This window comes from Heptranchias perlo, chromosome 22 (genome assembly GCF_035084215.1).
Source record: "Heptranchias perlo isolate sHepPer1 chromosome 22, sHepPer1.hap1, whole genome shotgun sequence".
NCBI classification, from domain to species: Eukaryota; Metazoa; Chordata; class Chondrichthyes; order Hexanchiformes; family Hexanchidae; genus Heptranchias; species Heptranchias perlo.
The window spans coordinates 6447094-6469828 of record NC_090346.1 but is presented as its reverse complement, the minus strand read 5'-3'; positions in this window follow the sequence as shown (position 1 = coordinate 6469828).

Sequence of the window (22735 nt, the reverse complement as noted above, 5' to 3'; positions counted from 1 at the left end):
CTCTTCCAGTAGCGGAGGCAAAAACCCCTGGAATCATTTAAGAAACAATTGGATGCTACCATGGATGGATGTTAGGATCTGAATGGATGAATTAAGATGGGCTGAATGGCCTTCCTCGTTCACAATTATCTTGTGATCGCGTGACTTGGAAGCCAACTCACCACACATTCCTTTTTCTCCTCAGCCATTTATTATCCAACACATCTAGCTTCTAGAATTGGGGAGGAGTTCAACACAAACATTTAGACAACCAGGAAACAGTGTTAAATTGCGAGCAGCACTGAGCGATGTCATGGTATTTAGTAGGTGCAAGTGTGAGCTTAAATTAAAAGTGGTAGAATCTTCTCTACCTGCCCACTTCTCAAGTTGTCCTTGTCTAGAGGATTGCAGGAGAATGTATGTGAAGGAGCTGAGTTTAACAGTCACTGTTGTGAACAGCATCGTTGGAGTATCTGTGCTCACTTTGCCATTCTGCTTTCAACAGGTAATTACTATTCAGATTTAACCTCGATTCAAGCAAGCCCAGACAATGTGATCAACTCCCAGAAGGAGAGCTAAGAGCAATGTTATTTCACCTCTGGCAGTGGGACTTTAAATTCAGTTCACAGTGTGAATGAGGCTAGTTGGATGACAAAGAGACAGTATGCTAGATGGGCTGCATGGCCTATTTTCTATAACTTACATAAGAGGGATGAGAGCTGGGCAATGTTTTTTTAAATCGAATGTAAGTTACCTGTGTTTTGTAAGTGTCAGCCTGGCTCTGTTGGTAGCAGTCTGGCCTCTAAGCCAAGAAAGTAATGGGTCTCAAGCCCCACTCCGACACTTGAGCCTGTATTCTAGGCTGACACTCAGGTAAGTGCTGAGGGTGTGCTGCACTGTTGGAGGTTCTATGTTTCAGATGAGATATTAAATTGAGGTCCTGTTTGCCCTCTCAGGTGGATGTAAAAGATCCCATGGCATTGTTTGATAGAAGAGCAGAGAAGGTGTGTTGGCCAACACTTATCCCAACACCAACAATACTTGGTTATTCATCTCGTTGCTGTTGTTGTGTAGGCAAATTTGCCTATGCAACAACCATGACCCCACTTCAACAGTATTTTGTTGAAAAGCTATCTATCTCACATTTAAATTTAGCAATTGATACTAGCTCAGGAAGGGAAGATAGATTATGAAAATAAACTAGCAAAAAATATAAAAACAGATAGCAAGAGTTTCTATAGTTATATAAAAAGAAAAAGGGTGGCTAAGGCAAACATAGGTCCCTTAAAGGATGAGACCGGGAAATTAATGGTGGGAAACATGAAGATGGCAAAAATGCTGAACAAATATTTTGTTTCAGTCTTTACGGTAGAGGACACTAAGAATATCCCAACACTGGACAAACAGGGGGCTCTAGGGGGGGAGGAGCTAAATACGATTAAAATCACTAAGGAATTGGTACTCAGTAAATTAATGGGACTCAAGGCGGATAAATCCCCTGGACCTGATGGCTTACATCCTAGGGTCTTGAGGGAAGTGGCAGTAGGGATTGTGGATGCTTTGGTAATAATTTTCCAAAATTCTCTGGACTCAGCAAAGGTCCCGGCAGTTTGGAAAACTGCTAATGTAACACCCTTATTTAAAAAGGGTAGTAGGCAGAAGGCTGGAAATTATAGACCAGTTAGCCTAACATCTGTGGTGGGTAAAATTTTGGAGTCTATTATTAAGGAGACAGTAGCGGAACATTTGGATAAACATAATTTAATAGGACAAAGTCAGCATGGCTTTATGAAGGGGAAGTCATGTCTGACAAATTTGCTTGAGTTCTTTGAGGACATAACGTACAGGGTGGATAAAGGGGAACCAGTGGACGTAGTGTATTTAGACTTCCAGAAGGCATTCGACAAGGTGCCACATAAAAGATTATTGCTCAAGATAAAGAATCACTGGATTGGGGGTAATATTCTGGCATGGGTGGAGGATTGGTTATCTAACAGGAAGCAGAGAGTTGGGATAAATGGCTCATTCTCGGACTGGCAACCAGTAGCCAGTGGTGTTCCACAGGGGTCGGTGCTGGGTCCCCAACTCTTTACAATCTATGTTAACAATTTGGAGGAGGGGACCGAGTGTAACATATCAAAGTTTGCAGATGATACAAAGATGGGAGGGAAAGTAGAGAGTGAGGAGGACATAAAAAACCTACAAGGGGATATAGACAGGCTGGGTGAGTGGGCGGAGATTTGGCAGATGCAATACAATATTGGAAAATGTGAGGTTATGCACTTTGGCAGGAAAAATCAGAGAGCAAGTTATTATCTTGATGGCGAGAAACTGGAAAGTACTGCAGTACAAAGGGATCTGGGGGTCCTAGTGCAGGAAAATCAAAAAGTTAGTATGCAGGTGCAGCAGGTGATCAAGAAGGCCAACGGAATGTTGGCTTTTATTGCTGGGGGATAGAATATAAAAACAGGGAGGTATTGCTGCAGTTATATAAGGTATTGGTGAGACCGCACCTGGAATACTGCATACAGTTTTGGTCTCCATACTTAAGAAAAGACATACTTGCTCTCGAGGCAGTACAAAGAAGGTTCACTCGGCTAATCCCGGGGATGAGGGGGTGGACGTATGAGGAGAGGTTGAGTAGATTGGGACTCTACTCATTGGAGTTCAGAAGAATGAGAGGCGATCTTATTGAAACATATAAGATTGTGAAGGGGCTTGATCGGGTGGATGCGGTAAGGATGTTCCCAAGGATGGGTGAAAATAGAACTAGGGGGAAAATAGAACTGAGATGAGGAGAAACTTCTTCACTCAGATGGTAGTAGGTCTGTGGAATTTGCTGCCCCAGGAAGCTGTGGAAGCTACATCATTAAATAAATTTAAAACAGAAATAGACAGTTTCCTAGAAGTAAAGGGAATTAGGGGTTACGGGGAGCGGGCAGGAAAATGGACATGAAGCTGAGTTCGGATCGGTCAAGGCCCTGTGGGTGGCGGAGCGGGCCCAGGGGCTGAGTGGCCGGGTCCTGCTCCTACTTCTTGTGTTCTTTAGATTTGAGGTTAGGACCAGATCAGCCATGATCTTATAGAATGGCGGAACAGGCTCGAGGGGCCGATTGGCCTACTCCTGCTCCTATTTCTTATGTTCTTATGTTCTTATAACCAAAGGTATTAAGGGATATGGGCCAAAGGCAGGTATATGGAGTTAGATCACAGATCAGCCATGATCTTATTGAATGGCGGAGCAGGCACGAGGGGCTGAATGGCCTACTCCTGTTCCTATGTTCCTATGTTGTGAAGTGCCATGTAAATTCTTTATTTTAACTATCAGCAACTTGTTATTAATCGAGAGCATCATATTTATCCATAGCAGCATGGTGTGATAAAATAGATATCAAACAGCTGGCCGTAGTGTATACGCGGAAGATAATTTGCTGATGATAGATTATCGTTTATAGTTGTTTTCTGTCCAGCTCAGTTGGTTGTATTACCAGGTGGCTGTGCCTGATATTGGAGACCTGCTGTGTAGCAGCAGCCGGACTTGATATTGTGGTCCTTCCACTGCTCTTGCTTGTCCTTCTCTGCCAAGACTAGTGCTAGCGGGCCACTGGAAGATGGGTTGCCAACTCTGGTTGGGCGTACTCCTGGAGGCTTCATCACATGACCTCCCGCCTTCAACCACCCCGCCCCACACTCCTGCCATTCTGCCCCATTTACACTGGGCCTTTATATTCTGGGGGGGCGGGGGAGGTGGGGGGGTGAGTGGATCTTCCGCCAACCTCCCCAACATCAATGGGGGCATGTTCGGAGGAGTTTCTGGTCTTCTTCAGGAATTCTGCCCTTTATGCCCTCAATCGGCCTTGGCAGAGGTCGCGCCAGCTGGGAATTGGCATGAGTCCCATTGAGGGCCTTCAGAGGCTCCTAACCTTTACTAGGAAAAGATAATTGGTCCTAATTTTGTACGGTTTGGTGTGGCAGGCCACAGAGGAACTACATTTTTCTATAAGCATGAGATGACCAGCCCAGCGATCAGTGCCACCTTCTCAGCATTCCCTAACCTCAGGTGCATAAACATGTTATCCCGTTGCTTGTCCTCTGCCCCCAACACTGACTGCAGCTCTTTAAGAGCTGGCCATTATATTCACAGTCAGTAGCTCCCCACATAGTGACGACCGGACTTTCCACGAGGGTTCTCCTGATCTCCTGCTGGAACTTGGGCAGAAGATTGCCGGGACCCCAGGAGAAATGTCGTAAATGACTAAAAATGGTTGTTTAAACCATTGCTACGCGGATCACGTTGATCTGCCATCAAAGTCACGGAGAACCCCATGGAAGTTCTCCCCTTGAACCTTTATCTCTTGCAGTGGCGAAAAGGATTTCCAGTTTACAAAACACATCTTCTTCTCTCACACGTGATTCACAAAATCAATTCCGTTTCATTCTGAAGTGTAGTTGAAAGGAATTTAAGAAACGTAATTAGGTCCAAAAGGATATTTTTATTCATAGGGTATGTCACTGCACAGCTGCATTTGCTGTCCAACACACAATTGTGTCATATGCAAATGATGTTCCTCAGTGTCAGCACTCTCACACTCTGAGTCTGAAGGTTGTGGGTTCAAGTCCCACTCCAGAGACTTGAGAACAACATCTAGGCTGATAGTCCAGTGCAGTACTGAGGGAGTTCTGCACTGTCAGAGGTGTGTCTTTTGGATGAGACGTTAAACTGAGGCTCCGTCTGCCCTCTCAGGTGAAAGTAAAAGATCTTATGACACTATTCAAAGAAGAGCAGGGGAGCACTTCCTGGTGTCCTGGCCAATATTTGTCCCTCAATGTTATGTATACATAATTTTAAAAGATTGGTTTTAGAGAGAAAGAAAAGACACTTCTCGGACAGTTAGGCAAAGAGGTCAGGAATTTCAAATGAGTGAAGTGCCATTTTCAACAGAATTGAAATTGGTCCTCACTCCCTAATGGGGGAGGAAATGGTCTCGTATCTTTCTGTCTCATGCTTTCCTTGGAACTTAATTCCAAGGAGAGTGTGTCAAGAGCAGAATCAAGTGAAGTAATGAACACATCAATCTTGTGGCACCAAACAGAATTTTGCGTAGCCAAATAAAACAGTCCTTTTGGAACATCACCGCCTTTAAATGCAGACAATCCCACCCATAGTAATGATTGAACTTTTAAAAAATTTCAGTCTTGTGTTTCTTCCCATTCACATTGCAACAAAACCAAAGAGGACTTTAAAGAGAATGGTCAATTTAGAAAAACTCTCATTCGTTCTTGGGATTGATCGAGCTTAAAGCATGTAGACAAAAGAACCTTGGCAGATAGTGTAAACAAGTCCATTCATTTACATAGCATCAAGGGGAGGGGAGTATGCTGAACAGAAGTTGGAAATGATGGAGGGAGGGGACTGAAGGCGCAGTCAAAGAGATAGGTTTTAAGCAGGCCATTGGAGGGAGAGAGGCAGTAAGGCAAAATGGTTTGGGAAGAGAGGTCGAAAGAACAAGGGTGTAGTGGCTGAAAAAATGCCTTAGATGGTGGAATGGAGGGAGAAGCAGAGGAGCAGTAATCCAGATTTGAAGGAGTGAAGGGTGTAAGTTGGGACAGAAAGAAGATGACCAAGGTAAGGAGGAGTACACTTAGTAATGCAGGTATATATTCTGTAATCTGGGATGCAAAGGCTTCTACTTGTGTTTTTATAAACTGTGATTCAGGTATACTTTCTTATACCCAGGCAAAACTCCACTCCCAAGGGCAATCCCACGTTCTCTATAAGCTGAAAAGTGATCTGATGCACGACGTAATCAAGGATAGTGAAAATATCTATTGGTATTTCAGCAGTACAACTCTCATGTAGCACGAGAGTAGTACACTGCGGGCCTTTAGTAAACTAAGAATGGCTGAAGATTGCAGGAGCAGGCTGGGGAACGGCAGATAAGTAGGAATGTGTTTGGCTCAGTGAGTTGATTTACCAGGTAGCTGGACTGGATGGGTCATATGTGATTTTGGAGCACTTTTAAAGCATGTCTTCAAATGAAGGACCTGACAGAGGCATCCAAAGACGGGAGCAGGGAAGGCCAATCTACAGGCGCTCGGATGAAATGTAGCAAAGGAGAGAAAGAATGTTGGGTGCCCATGGGAGGAAGCTCCAGAAAAGTGCCTCTCATATCATGTGGAGAGAGGTGGCAGTGGCTCTGAGTGCGACCTCTCAGGACTGCATACCAGTGTTAGAAAAGGTTCAATGACCTGACGAGAGCATGCAAGGTGACGCACTGGCAACTGTCCTTTTTTTCCCTTTTCACCAGCATACTCTAAAATTAATAACTGCTCAAGTTACCTTCACACTGCACTATGGTTAAAGGGATCAACCCCCATCACAAACACTGCACCCTTGCCAATGTCTTCACCCCCGCCATTGCCTCAGGTTGAACCAGACTGTTCACAACCTTGGCGTCCTATTTGACCTCATTCTCAGCATCCAATACCATATCCTCTCCATCACAAAGACTTCCTACTTCTACCTCCGTAACATCACCCACCTCTGCCCCTAACTCTGCTGCTGTAATGCTCATCCATGCCTGTGTCACCTCCAGACTCGACTATTCCAAAGTTTTCCTGGCCGGCCTCTCATCACCCACTCTTTGTAAATTTCAGCTCATCCAAAATTTTGCTGCCCATATTTTATCCCACACCACTTTCCATTCCCCCATTATCCCTGTCCTTGCTGACCTGCAATGACTCTAGTCTCTCAATGTCTTAAATTTAAAATTCTCATCCTCATGTTTAAATCCCTTCATGGTCTCACCCCTCTCTATCTCTGTAATCTCCTCCAGCCTTACAACTTTCACTTAGCTCCTCTGACCCTGGCCTCGGGCATCCCCCCCTCACTTTGCCCCACCACTGGCAGTCGTGCCTTCAGCTGCCTAGGCCCAACAGTCTATAATTCCCTCTCCACCTCCCTCTCTTCCTCTAAGACTCTCTGTAAAAGCCACTTCTTTGACCAAGCTTTTGGTCAGCCCTCCTAATATCTCCTTCTTTGGCTCAGTATCCATTTTTTATGAAGGGCCTTGTGATAATAATAATAATAATAATAATCATAATGATAATAATAATTAACTGGATGAATTCCCCAGCTCTCTTAAAAAGCCGTATACATGCCCTGATAGACCCCTGGATGTACTACACCTGTGACATGAGCCTGTGACATAAAGGTTGAGTGTGGACATCACACTCACAGCCACAGGCAGAGTCCCAGAGAGTAGAACTGAGGTGGCAGTCCGTTCTGCCACCAATGGTGGTGGTGTGGGTGGAAAGGGGAGGAACAGACTATTTGGGATGGGATATAGGGCTGGAGGAGATTGTAGAGAGAGGGTGGAGCAAGACCATGGAGGGTTTTAGTGTTGAGGACAAGGATATTAAATATGATATGGTAGGGAACGAAGGCGGAGATGATGGACGATCCGGACTTAGTATGGGCCAGGATACATGTGGCAGGGTTTTTAACAAGTTGGTGTATAGGGAGGGTGGAGGTTGGGAAGTCAGCAAAGGAGAGCTTTGGAGTAGACAAGTCTGGAGGTGACGAAAGCATGGATAAGGTGGTGGAGAGGCTGAGGCAGACAATGATGTGGAGGTGTGTGTATAATCGTTCTTGGTGATAAAGCTCAGCTCAGGATCAAATAGGAAACTGAGATTACGGATTGTCTGGTTCAGTGTGGGAGAGTGGCCAGGGAGGGGTTGGAGCCAGTGGTATAGAAGCAGGGTTTGTGGTGTATACAAGTACAGTATATATGTACTAAAAAATAGGAAGATAGAAACTAACAAAGCCATTAGCTCAGCGAACTGGCCCCATTTAGGTCCTTGTTCAAGAGAGATTTAATCAGAAAGAATATTGAAACATAGATGGGTTTAACAGCCATTCTTTGAATTTTAATTTAAAGAATCATACTGGAAATGTTCAGTTCAAAACCAGTCTGACCAGCCTAACCTGTTCCTACAATACGGAATTTCTTTTTTTCTGTTCAACCTGTTAAACATTGTTCATTATTGCTGGATACCTGGTGTGTCTCCTGCTCTGTCTGCTGTCACACAAGGAGATTCTTTTAAATTGAGAAAACCAGAGGTCAAGGTTCATAGTGCAGGGTGGCACAAGGCTGAAATCAATAGAAGACGAGGTAAGAGGAAGTTGTGATTAGTCAAAACCCTCGACTTGGGAAGGAAGAAATTTGCTAGGCTTGTCATTCCTGATTAATTCAACGCCTTTCACAACTTCAGAACATCCCAAAGCACTTCACAGGCAATTCATTACTTTTAAAGTGCGGTTACTTGTAATGTAGGAAACGCGGCCACAAAATTGCGCACAGCAAGGTCCTATAAACAGCAATGAGATACATGACCAATTAAATTGTTTTTGTGGTATTGGTTGAGTGATAAATGTTGGCCAGAACTCTGGAAGAACTGCAATACTCTTCTTCAAATAGTGCCATAGGATATTTTACATCCACCCAAGAAGGCAGATAGGGCCTCAGTTTAACGTGTCATCCGAAAGATGGTACCTCCAACAGTGCAGCACTGGAGTGTCAACCAAGATTATATGCTTAAGTCTTAAGTCTTGGAGTGGGCTTGAACCCATGACCTATGACTCAGATGCGAGTGTGCCATACTGAGCCAAGCCTGACACCTATTGGATTATCATCCAATAACCCCTGTTCGACATCAGGCAAGGGCAGAATGCCAATGTCCAAATATGTGTCCCATAGCAAAAAAGGAGGATTGAAAATAATAAACACTGCACAATGTTGTGGATGTCTGTCCTTTTCAATTTGGTGGGTTGCTGCTGCAATGAGAGCTTTTTTTTTGCACTTTGGGTTTCTGAATATCGTTCCAAAAACCTTGTCAAAATTTGGCCTGGAGCCCCATTGACACGACCAAATTAAATATTAATGTTCAGTATTCTAACTGTCTGGAAAACTATCTTGTGGAACTACCTGAATATTTACCTGGTCTGGGAAAATTGCCCAGGTATGTCCTATCCACAAAAAGCAGGGCAAATTACCACTCTATCAGCCTCCTCCCAATCACCAGTGATGGAAGGACTCATCAATAATGCCATTAAATTACATCTACTCACATTAGCCTGCTCAACGATGCTCGGTTTGTGCTCTGCCATAACTATTTGGCTCCAGGCCTCATTACAGCTTTGACCTAGTCATGAACTTGAGCTGAATGCCTGAGGCAAGGTGAGAGTAACTGCCCTTGACATCAAGGCAGCCTTCGGCCAAGTGTGGCACAAAAGGTCTATTAACTCTAATGATTGGAGTCTTATGGTTTTGGACATCAGATAATCAAGCTCACAACAACAAATTGTCTCTCAAGTCTTTAACAGCACTGCAAAGTACAGAGTATAGATTCTAGTTACCACTCTAGAGAACAGATGTACAATGGCTTCACCACGCAAGCTTCTCCCTAGGTCTGATCTAAAAAAATCTGATCGTGCTAGGGTTTTTATACATAACTACTTACCAAGTACAATAGTGACCACATGATGACTATAGTTTGACCTCCACAGCACTCATTATCAAACACTGATTCCTTTGTCCAATTATCCCAGACCTAGGTCTTCAGGTTGCACATCCCCTTTCCATACAATAGAGTCAGATATGTAAAAGGGCATCTACTGTTATTAAAGGTATTACCTAACCTAGCAAGGCTTGACCTTTGGCTCACTGATAATCAAGTTCCCTAATTTGGTACAAACATTCGATGATTTCCCCATCATAAACAGAAAGACAAAGGGGATGATTTTAACCCCCAAGAACGGGTGGGTTGGGGGCGGGTGGGAGTTGAAAATAATTGTTTTTTTGGGTTGCAACTGCAAAATTTTCAGACTTTGCATTCCCAGTGGGAAGCTTGTACTTTTACACGCCCAGGTTAAACCCGGAAATAAAGCCGGGTTGCAGTCGCGACCCAAAAACCAACTATTTTCAACTCCCACCCGCCCCCAACCCACCCCTTCTTGGGGGTTAAAATCACCCCCAAAGTATCACTAGGCATATTAGTTAACTCATCAGTGATATCCCGGCCTACGGCCTACAGAGCTCTAGTAAAACTGAGGTCAATGGGGGGGGGGGGGGGGGTGGAGGGGAGGGGTCATGGGAAAAACCCTCCGGTGGTTGGATTCATACCTGGCACACAGGAAGATGGTCATGGTTGTCAGAAGCCGATCATCACATCACCGGGACAACACTGCAGGAGGTCCTCAAAGCAGCATCCCTGACCCAATCATCTTAAGCTACTTCATCAATGACTTTCCCTCCATCATAAAGTCAGGAGTGGGACAGATGGCTGATGATTCCACAGTGTTCAGCTCCTTTCACAGCTCCTCTGATAATGAAGCAGGACCTGGACAACATCCAGCCTTAGGCTGACAAGTGGCAGGTAACATATGGAGCACTTAAGTACCGGGTAATGACTATCGCCAACAAGAAAAGGCTCAACCATCTTCCTCTGACCTTCAATAGCACCATCATTGCTGATTCCCTTGAACATCCTGGGGATCACCATTAACCAGAAGCTGAACTGGACCAGCCATATTAACAATATGGCTCCACCGTCAGGACAGATCTTGGGTAATCTGCGACAAGTGACTCGCTCCTGACCCTTCAAAGCCTTTCAGGCTCAAGTCAGGAGGTTAATGGAATATTCACCACTCGCCCGGATGGATGCAGCTGCAGCAACACTCAAGAAACTCGACACCATATAGGAGACAGCAGTCCATTTGATCGGTGCCCCTGGACTCAATATCCACCCCCTCCATCACTGTAGCTGCAGTATGTGTTATTTACAAGAAGCACTGCAGTAACTCACCAGGGTTACTTTGGCAGCACCTCCCTTGCATGCAACCTCTACCACCGAGAAGGACAAGGGCAGCAAGGTCATGGAAACACCATCACCCCCAGGTTCTGCTCCAAGTCACACACCCACCTGAATGTACATCTCCGTTCCTTCATTATTGTTGAGTCCTGTAATTCCCTATCTAACACCACTGTGAGAACACCGTCACCACAAGGACTGCAGTGCTTCAAGAAAGCAACCCACCGCCACCATCTCAGAGCAACAAGGGATGGGCAATAAATCTGGATTTCCATATATCTTTATCAAAGGGCGGTTCACTGTGCCAGATCTTCAGCTGAGATGACCTTCTAAGTATTGACGTGAACAGCTGGGATTTCCCTATGAACACCTGACATAGCTGCTGCTGATTTTCCAAGGGCCTGCCTGATTTGAATAATTTTGCCAGACCCTTGGGCAAAAGCAGGATCAGGGCAAATGAAGAGGAAGGGCAATTTTTGTTTTTAATTTAAAAATTGGGGGGTTGCGGACTGCAATCCATCGCCCTGTAATTGATTGTGTTCCTTAACAGGGGGCTTTTAATACCTAAACCCCTTCCCACATGCCATAGCAACGCTGGATGCCAAGAACATGCTGCTGTTTCTTGCGTCCAGTGTTGCCATGGTGCTAATGACACAAAATATGACATCACTCTAACATTACTGTACAGTTCGAATCTGCCCGTCCATTTTATTCAATGATTGCCATCACCTCCAGGGGAAAATCCCATAAGCAATGGAGATTGGAACAACTCCATATCTGATTTTCTGCCCCAGATCTGGCCAATGCTCGGGTGTGAACCCATCAGAAAATTGGAGCTTATCTGCCTGTATATAGGGTGAGTACGAAATCCTTAGTAAAGGATGGGCATCTCAAATCTCTGACTAGATCCACCATAATGGTTGCCCTGAGCTGGAGGCATAAGACAGTCCAACTCTCCAGATGATTCAGGTACTGAACTGTGAAGAAAATCTCACCTCAGAAAAGGTAGATGACGAACTAAATACCGACCTCTGACCGACTCAGTCAATGAGGCAACTCAAACCCTTCATTATGCCATAATTCCAAACTGGTACAGTAGTTAGTCTCATTATGATCTTACTTTACCACACGAACATAGGAGTCAGCTTACAGTGGAAAGTAGCAAGAGGAAGCAGCTGAGCAGAAAGAACCATTTTATTCAAGTACCATCTTGGCTTCAAATCGAAACACGTGCATGCAGCCATTTGATATTATTGTAGTACAAAAGACCAGGAAGGGAAAGAACTCTCTTCTACCTTCATCTGGTCAATCTCCTCCAGTTCATTCACAGTGGGTTGTCCCCCTCTTAGGAAGGAGAGCTTAGAAGGTAGGAATTCCAAGTCTTTGCCTGTGGCACACTGGCCATGATTTTCCCTGGTCCATGCTCATGGTGGGTCAGTAACCTCAGAACCTGAAAAATCTGCCCTTATGTCTAATATTTGTGAAGAATCTTGGAAGGGAGGGTAAAGAAGTAAAAGGGAGACTATAGAGATACTGCAGTTAATGCACCAAAATACATTCATTCATTATATTGTGTTTTCGGATGAGATGTTAAACTGTCTGCCCTCTCAGGTGGGCTTAAAAGATCCCATGGCACTATTTCGAAAAAGAGCAGGGGATTTCTCCCCGGTGCCCTGGCCGATATTTATCCCTCCACCAGCATCCCACAAGTTGCTGTTTGTGGGATCTTGCTGTGCGCAAATTGGCCGCCGGGTTTCCTACATTACGACAGTGACTACACTTCAGGTGATGTCTTGAGGTTGTGAAAAGGCGCTGTATAAATGCAAATCCAGAGAGTGAGAGAAAGAGAGAACGCAATAGTGCAATGTATTAAACTGAAGGTTTTATGCTTTCGTCCTTTTTCTATTTGTTCATAGTGTGGTGTAATCCTGGGCTCCCTCCTGCTGATCTGCTGCTCCTGGTTGACTTACAGCTCCAGTCTGATGCTGATTGAATCGGCGAAAGCAGCAAAACGCAAAACATACTTCGGTCTCGGTAAGTTCTTGCTTTAAAAAACGGAGGAAATAAGTTACCTCCAGCAGACATTATGATAAATAGCCAAAGGATGTCAGTCAATGCTGTAGTTTGAATCTTTTGTGTGCAGCCAACCATTTTAAATGAGCTCTCTCATCAGCACTAACTTCCTGCTGAAAGCACCACTTTGTGTTGTAACAGCACCGGTTTTCATAGATTTAAACATAGACTTTAGACAACACAATTTGAATGTTTAACATTTGTTGCTGTTCTGCCACAAAGGCTCTAGCTTCCAATTTAGAGGATTTACTGCACCTGATAGCAGTTAGTTGGGACAACACTCACCAATTTCCCTTCCTGGCCCCCATGCTAGTTGATATTGTTAACGGTTCCTTCTCCTCAGGTACTGTCCCTCACTATTTCAAAACCCTCATTATCACCCCCTCCTCAAAAAACCCACACTTGACCGTTAATCTGTGCAAAATACCACCCCATCTCCAACCTACCTTTCCTCCCCAAAGTTGTAGTCTCCTAAATCCATGCCCATCTTTCCTGCAACTCCATGTTTGAACCTTTCCAATCAGATTTCCCCCTTTGCCACAGCATTGAAACTGCCCTAATTAAAGTCACAAATGACATCTTCTGTGACTGTGACCATGGTGCACTTTCCCTTCTCATCTTTCTCGACCTGTCCGCAGCCTTTGACACGTTCAATCACATCACCCTCCTCCAACGCTGCTCCACTGTTGTCCAGCTGGGTGGGACTGCCCTCACCTGGTCCCACATCCACCTGTCCAGGGCATCACCAGCAATGGCTTCTCTTCCTGTCTCCCTGCACCGTTACCTCTGGAGTTCCCCAAGGACATATCCTTGGCTCCCTCCTATTTCTCTTCTACATGCTGCACCTCAGGATGTTCGCTGATGATTGCACAGTGTTCAGTTCCATTCGCAACCCCTCAAATAATGAAGCAGTCCGTGCCCGCATGCAGCAAGACCTGGACACCATCCAGGCTTGGGCTGATAAGTGGCAAGTAACATTTGCGCCAGACAAGTGCCAGACAATGACCATCTTCAACAAGAGAGAGTCTAACCACCTCCCCTTGACATTCAACGACATTACCATCGCCGAATTCCCCCACCATCAACATCCTGAGGGTCACCATTGACCAGAAACTTAACTGGACCAGCCACATAAATACTGTGGCTACAAGAGCAGGTCAGAGGCTGGGGGTGCTAAATTGGGCCGTGTAGCACCCGTTGTTTCGGCGCTACACGGCCTCTCTGACATCCAAGATGGCGTCTTGGATGCGTACGCACGTTTCCTGCGTGACGTGCACCAGACGCCATCTTGGTATAGGAGTTTGCGCAGGTGCAGATAACGAAAGCTGGAATCAGGTAAAGTAGGGAGAAAATGGCTTCAATCAGTGTGCAACGCTGATTTAAAGTGATACACAGCATTTTGGGACTTAACGCTCAACTCAACGCACAGTCTTAAACCCGACCATCTGAACGTGTCTTAGAGTGCCTGGAGAACTCCCACCAGCGCTATTTAAAGGGACCATGCAGGATTTACAGGTTAGTGGCTGGATTATTGCTTCTGGCTGCCGAGACATTTGTTACTGTTTTTGGAGGTCTCCTAAACTTCAATACTAGGACGCGGGGACATAGCCTAATATTTAGAGCCAGGACATGCAGAAGTGAAGTTAGGAAATGCTTCTACACGTAAAGGGTGGGAGACGTTTGGAACGGTCTCCTACAGACGGCAGTTGATGCTAGCTCACTTGAGAATGTTAAATCTGAGATTGATAGATTTCTGTGAACCAAGGGTATTAAGGGATATGGGGCTAAGGTGGGTACATGGAGTTAGTTTCACAGATCCACCATGATCTCATTGAATGGTGGAACAGGCTCGAGCGGTTAAATGCCACGGCCACTTGCTGCCTCTTGATATGCGCCGCCTTCTCCTGCAAGAAAGCGGGATGTGTGCCTGGGTGATGTGCCTGTCATGGTTGAATAGCTGCCAGTGTGTGCAGCCTGTGAGTTGTGGGTGGACGGCTTGAAACAGTGATAATGTGTAAGGGCGAGAGGAAGCATCTGACTGGAAGAGTTGAGTGCTGGTGGAAAGAGTTTATTGGTATGTGGGGAATGGGGGATGTAGTGCATGGTGCAGTTGGTAGGAGACACCACTTGACAGTTGACCTCACTCACCTTGACCTCTCATGTCAAAGCATTGAACTTCTTCCTGCACTGCGTCCATGTTCATGATGCTGTGCGCCTGGCATTGACTTCGTCCCCCGCTGCCTCCCAGTGTCTTTTGAGTATATGTCTGGAGGGCCTCTTGCTCCCCCCCCCCCCTACTGCGGATATAGGATGTCCCTCCTTCTGTCCACCTCTTGCACCCAAGGTCTCTAGTGCATCAGCGGAGAACCTTGGTGCACGCACTCTCGCAGGTCTGGTACCAACTCAGATCGGCAGATTGGTGAGGTCTGGTATGCAGATTGGAGGATGTGGGATTTAGTAGTGCGCAACCTTTATTCAATGTTTTAACATAACTCATCAGTATGTAAACATAGGGATGGGACCTGCATCTGTGTTTTATGTGTGCGATGTCTGATCTCTGTTCAGACTCCATGCAGACAGTAGACTGTTATTTTCAGCAAATAACAGGTATAAGCTACCTTTAAGAGATTTCTAAGAAACATCCTCCCTTTAAGAGATGCAGCTCCCTCAGGTGGTGGAAAGTGCAAATTTCATTGATTCTACGTACAAGGCTTGAAAAGGAAGGCCGATTGTAGGTAAGTGCTCCCTTGGGTCCAAACTTGTGTCCTGTCTGTCCAGGGTCCATCGGGCGCGGGGTGTTAGCGCATCATCGCCCAGAACGGACCTTTATCCAATTTCTCCCCTGGGTATTCTGCGGCGAGTGACTCACCTCCTGACTCCCCAAAGCCTTTCCACCATCTACAAGGCACAGGTCAGGAGTGTGATGGAATACTCTCCACTTGCCTGGATGAGTGCAGCTCCAACAACACTCAAGAAGCTCAACACCATCCAAGATAAAGCAGCCCGCTTGATTGGCACCCCATCCACCACCCTAAACATTCACTCCCTTCACCACCGGCGCACTGGCTGCAGTGTGTACCATCCACAGGATGCACTGCAGCAACTCGCCAAGGCTTCTTCGACAGCACCTCCCAAACCCGTGACCTCTACCACCTAGAAGGACAAGGGCAGCAGGTACATGGGAACAACACCACCTGCACGTTCCCCTCCAAGTCACACACCATCCCGACTTGGAAATATATCGCCGTTCCTTCATCGTCGCTGGGTCAAAATCCTGGAACTCCCTTCCTAACAGCACTGTGGGAGAACCGTCACCACACGGACTGCAGCGGTTCAAGAAGGCGGCTCACCACCACCTTCTCGAGGGCAATTAGGGATGGGCAATAAATGCCGGCCTCTCCAGCGACGCCCACATCCCATGAACGAATATAAAAAAAACATCATCCGAAGACATGACGTCAGGTTCCACATGTACGGTGATGACACCCACCTCTCTCAACCCCTCCACCACCTCCGTGTTGTCAGCCTGCTTGTCTAACATCCAGTCCTGGATGAGCCGCAATTTCCTCCAGTAGGAAGACAGAAGCCGTCGGGGGTTAAATTGGGTAACCCCTGAGGGGAACTGTGAGTCAGTTGGGTTACTGGGAATGGTCTTCAAATGCAACTTTGTATGCATAGAATAGAATCATACAGCACATTCGGCCCATTGTGCCTGTGCCAGCTCTTTGAAAGATCTATCCAATTAGTCCCACTCCCCTGCTCTTTCCCCATAGTCCAGCAAGTTTTTCCTTTTGAAATATTTATCCAATTCCTTTTTGAAAGTTATTATTGAATCTGCTTCTACCACCCTTTCAGGCAGTGAATTCCAGATCAGAACAACTCATTGTGTAAAACAGTTTCTCCTCATCTCCCCTCTGGCTATTTTGCCAAATATCTTAAATCTGTATCCTCTGGTTACCGACCCCCCTGCCAGTGGAAACAATTTCTCCCTATCTACTCTATCAGAACCATTCATGATTTTGAAAACCTCTATTAAATCTCCCCTTAACCTTCTCTGCTCCAAGGAGAACAATCCCAGCTTCTCCAGGGCCTCTTAAACCAAAGTCCAAAGACTGGAATGGTCACCCCTCCAAAGGATGGTGAAAACGATGCTGTGTTTTAATGTTAATGGGGGTTATGTATGAAACAAGCATTGACTTTGTTTCATCATTTGTCTGGAATTTGTTCAGTATTTAAACCTGTTTGATTTTCAAAAAGTGGCACAGACTCAGAAATCCGCTGGACTTTATCTCTTCTCATTCCTCTTTTATCTCTCCTCTCCTGAAGGCATGTCACGTCTGTGTATTTTGAATTAACACTGACCAAATTTACAATTTCTATTTTAGCTCAGATATCGTTTGGAATACCTGGAAAATTAGTGGTTGAAATAAGGTAAGCGGTCAGCAGTAAATGTTACATTAGAAGCTTTCATGTTCTAAGGGGGAGCGTTCCCATTTTGTTCAATTTTCCTTCCTATCTTGGTCTCCCTGCACCACTTATAGTCAAGGGTCTTGCTGTCAGGCTCCCCCCTCTGCTGCTTCGAAAGCAGCTGCTAAGCGATGCACGCAGGCCATGGCGACTTTCCCTTCAACTTACCCTTCCCTCCCTCAGTTATTAACAGGTATCCTCTGCTGATTAGCTTTGGATAATAGTAAAACTGAGACTGAAAACCATGGTGCATGCATTGATGCTTCAACACACTGCACTTACTTTGAAGCTGCCCTCCCCGGGGTAACTCTTGACTTTGGGCGATAGTGTAAAACGGGCGATAACGAGTCGGCAGCCCCGTTTTACATCTCTCCCGATTTTTATTTCCATTGAAGTCGATGGCTGCCGACTCACTATCGCCCGTTTCACACTATCGCACAAAGTCAAAAGCTACCCCGCCCCCATACTTTGAACCCTGTCTTAAAGATCATCTGATGTGGAGATGCCGGTGATGGACTGGGGTGGACAAATGTAAGGAATCTTACAACACCAGGTTATAGTCCAACAGTTTTATTTGAAAATCACAAGCTTTCGGAGGCTTTCTCCTTCGTCAGGTGAGTGAGGTTCTAAAATCGCATAGCATATATTAGGCTGGGGGACGGTCGTCTCCTCACTCACCTGACGAAGGAGAAAGCCTCCGAAAGCTTGTGATTTTCAAATAAAACTGTTGGACTATAACCTGGTGTTGTAAGATTCCTTACATTAAAGATCATCTGTTGGTCCCCAAACTAAATCGATCATTTTCACTTCGACCTGTATTGGGAAACTGGCTGAAGTCAATCCTGACATCAATCGATGTAGTTTAAACATTCCTGCCTGGAATTTCTGCAGTGGTTCTTCTGATCACCTGTCGTAACATTGGCAAAATCAGCGGAAACCCTGGAGAAACAGCCGGATCTCACGGTTTCTATTTTCAATCATGTATCTGCTTCTATAAACCACCACGTTCAGAACTGGATTAGTTCCTTTAATTTAACTCTGATCTCTTGTGCAACACCTCCCAGCCCCTGCCCACCGCTCCATCACTGGTGACTATGCATTCAGCCGCCTAGGCCCTATACTTTTCAATCCCCTCTCTAAATTCGTCCGCCTCACCACCTCCCCTTTCTCCTTTAAAACCTGTAAACAATTTTACAACACCAAGTTATAGTCCAGCAATTTTATTTTAAATTCACAAGCTTTCGGAGGCTACCTCCTTCCTCAGGTGAACGATGTGGAAATGAAATCCTCGAAATGAAGTCGCATTTATAAATCACAGAACAATGCTTGGTGATAACAGACAGTTTTTTCAACTGCCCGTTGTCAAGGCAATCAGTGTGCAGACAGACAGGTGTTACCTGCCAGGTCTCAGAATATACAAATCACCAAAAAAAACAACAAACAAAAAAAAACAGAGATAGAGAGGTAGAAACATAGAAAAGACAGCAACTGACCCGTTATATTAAAAACAGATAACATTTGTTCGCTGGTGGGGTAACGTGTAGCGTGACATGAACCCAAGATCCCGGTTGAGGCCGTCCTCATGGGTGCGGAACTTGGCTATCAATTTCTGCTCGACGATTTTGCGTTGTCGTGTGTCTCGAAGGCCGCCTTGGAGTACGCTTACCCGAAGGTCGGTGGCTGAATGTCCTTGACTGCTGAAGTGTTCCCCGACTGGGAGGGAACCCTCCTGTTTGGGGATTGTTGCGCGGTGTCCGTTCATCCGTTGTCGCAGTGTCTGCATGGTCTCGCCAATGTACCATGCTCTGGGGCATCCTTTCCTGCAACGTATGAGGTAGACAACGTTGGCCGAGTCACAGGAGTATGAACCATGCACCTGGTGGGTGGTGTCCTCTCGTGTGATGGTGGTATCTGTGTCGATGATCTGGCATGTCTTGCAGAGGTTACCGTGGCAGGGTTGTGTGGCGTCGTGGACGCTGTTCTCTTGAAAGCTAGGTAATTTGCTGCGAACGATGGTCTGTTTGAGGTTGGGTGGCTGTTTAAAGGCGAGTAGTGGAGGTGTGGGGATGGCCATAGCGAGGTGTTCGTCGTCATTGATGACATGTTGAAGGCTGCGGAGAACATGGCGTAGTTTCTCCGCTCCGGGGAAGTACTGGACGACAAAGGGTACTCTGTTGGTTGCGTCCCGTGTTAGTCTCCTGAGGAGGTCTATGCGATTTTTTGCTGTGGCCCGTCGGAACTGTCGATCGATGAGTCGAGCGTCATATCCCGTTCTTACTAGGGCGTCTTTCAGCGTCTGTAGGTGTCCATCGCGTTCCTCCTCGTCTGAGCAGACCCTGTGTATTCGCAGGGCCTGTCCATAGGGGATGGCCTCTTTGACGTGGTTAGGGTGGAAGCTGGAAAAGTGGAGCATCGTGAGGTTGTCCGTGGGCTTGCGGTAGAGTGAGGTGCTGAGGTGCCCGTCTTTGATGGAGATTCGTGTGTCCAAGAAAGAAACTGATTCTGAGGAGTAGTCCATGGTGAGCTTGATGGTGGGATGGAACTTGTTGATGTTATCGTGTAGTCTCTTCAGTGATTCTTCGCCGTGGGTCCATAGAAAGAAAATGTCGTCGATGTATCTGGTGTATAGTGTTGGTTGGAGGTCTTGTGCAGTGAAGAAGTCCTGCTCGAACTTGTGCATGAAAATGTTGGCGTATTGGGGTGCGAATTTGGTCCCCATGGCTGTTCCGTGTGTTTGGGTAAAGAACTGGTTATTGAAGGTGAAGACATTGTGATCCAGGATGAAGCGGATGAGTTGTAGGATGGCGTCCGGAGATTGGCTGTTGTTGGTGTTGAGTATTGATGCTGTCGCAGCAATGCCGTCATCGTGGGGGATTCTGGTGTATAGTGCCGAGACGTCCATCGTGGTGAGAAGTGTTCCTGGTTCAACTGGTCCGTGGGTACTGAGTTTTTGTAGGAAGTCTGTAGTGTCGCGACAGAAGCTGGGGGTTCCCTGTACGATGGGTTTCAGGATGCCCTCGATGTATCCAGAGAGGTTCTCACACAGGGTTCCATTGCCTGATACGATAGGACATCCGGGTGTGTTGGCTTTGTGTATCTTTGGGAGGCAGTAGAAGTCTCCCACGCGGGGAGTACGTGGGATGAGAGTGCGTAGGATGCTTTGAAGGTCTGGATCGAAGGTCTTGATCAGTTTGTTGAGCTGGTGGGTGTGTTCTTTGGTCGGGTCTGCGGGTAACCGTCTGTAGTGTTCCTGGTTGTCCAGTTGTCGGTATGCTTCTTTGCAATAGTCCGTTCTGTTTTGTATGACTATGGCTCCTCCTTTGTCCGCTGGTTTGATGACGATGTTGCGGTTGGTCTTGAGAGCATTGATGGCGTTGCGTTGTGCTCAGGTGACATTCTGGACTGTCTTCTGAGTGCGGCTGATGAATCTGGCATTGACGCATTTCCTGACAGCTTGAGCATACATGTCAAGCTGAGGGCAGCGACCCTCCGGAGGAGTCCAGTTTGACTCTTTCCTCTTCGGTTGCTGTACCGCGGATCCCTCTGTCTGCTGTTCCGGATCGTCGATTGTCTCATTGGGTTCGCTGCTGAAATCTTGGGGTTTGTGGTAGAATTCCCGGAGCCTCATTCTCCTGATGAATTCCTCTGTGTCTGCCGCGAGACTAGTGGGGTCCATTTTGGTAGTGGGGCAGAAATTGAGCCCTCGGCTGAGAACTTCGATTTCGTCTGGTTGAAGGGTGTGGTCGGACAAATTGACGATAGACTTCCCTGTGGTTGCAACCGTGGTACCAGGGGAAGCTTGGTCGATGCTGGTGGTGATGCCGAGTTTCTCAAGCTTCCTGCTCTTGGTTTTCATGTAGGCAGCGTAGTTCTGTTGCCTCGTCTGTTTGTCCTTTAAAACCCACCTCTTTGATCAAACTTTTGGTCACCCCTCCTAATATCTCCTTCTTTGACTCAGCAACCATATTTTTGATTACACCTCTGTGAAGCACTTTGGGACATTTTTCCACGTTAATGCATTTTGTTGTTGGTACTGCAAACTGTATCGTTCCTGAGTAGTTGTGAAAGGCTCGTAGTTTCTCTAACATGGAAGCATCGTCCATTACTGTAAAACACTCTGGTGACCATATTGTCAAATGTTCAGGTGACTCGGGAGGAGGAAGAAGAACTACTTGCATTTATATAGCGCCTCTCACAACCTCACGACCAAAGCACTTTACAGCAAATGAAGTACTTTTGAAGTGTAGTCACTGCTGTAATGTAGGAAACTCAGCAGCCAATTTGCCCACAGCAAGCTCCCACAAGCAGCAATGAGATAAATGACCAGATAATCTGTTTTCTAGTGATGTTCATTGAGGGATAAATATTGGCCAGGACTCCGGAGAGAACTCCTCTGCTCTTCTTCGAAATAGAGCAATGGGATCTTTTACGTCTACCTGAGAGGGCAGACGGGGCCTCGGTTTAACGTCGCATCTGAAAAACGGCATCTCCGACAGTGCAGCACTCCCTCAGTACTGCACTGGAGTGTCAGCCTGCATTATGTGCTCAAGTCTCTGGAGTGGGTCTTGAACCCACAACCTTCTGACTCGGAGGCGAGAGTGCGACCCACGGAGGAGGGGGTTGAGAGAAGACCCAAAAACTAAATGTCCACAGACATTAATCAGCCATTGGCACATTGGTATTGCACAATATAAGAGACTGGGACTAGCTTTCACAACCTCAGTAAATATCTTCTACTCGATCGTCAGCGTAGAACCAGAGATCTGCTTTTGTTGCAATACTATATCATTTATGCTGGTTTTCTGCTCACAGTATGATCGGGCTGTTGCTGGGAACCTGCATTACTTTCTTTGCTGCGCTGGAAAATCTGGGAGCCAACCTTCTGGTGCTGACTGGATCCTCGGTAAGTTCCATTCAGTAAAACAGGCAAAATTTCCATTTTGCTTTGGTTTGTTTTTCTCTTTCCCATTTTGTTTATCTGCAATCTTCTCCCCCCACCACCACCTTGGAGGAATTGATTACTCCACCACAGCACAGTTCCTGTACACCAGTGACCCTCTGGTTTCCAGCATCCGCAGTATTTTGCTTTTGTTTTTGAAAATACATGGAATCAAGGGTATGTTGAGATTATGTCTCACTTTAAATCGCCACCCAGTGACCACTGTTAGAAGGTTCACCATATAGGCTCCTCACCATATAGGCTCCTCACCATATAGGCTCCTCACCGTACTGGCTCCTCACCATATAGACTCCTCACCATATAGGCTCCTCACTGTACTGGCTCCTCACCATATAGGCTCCTTACTGTACTGGCTCCTCACCATATATGGTTCAAGACCCACTC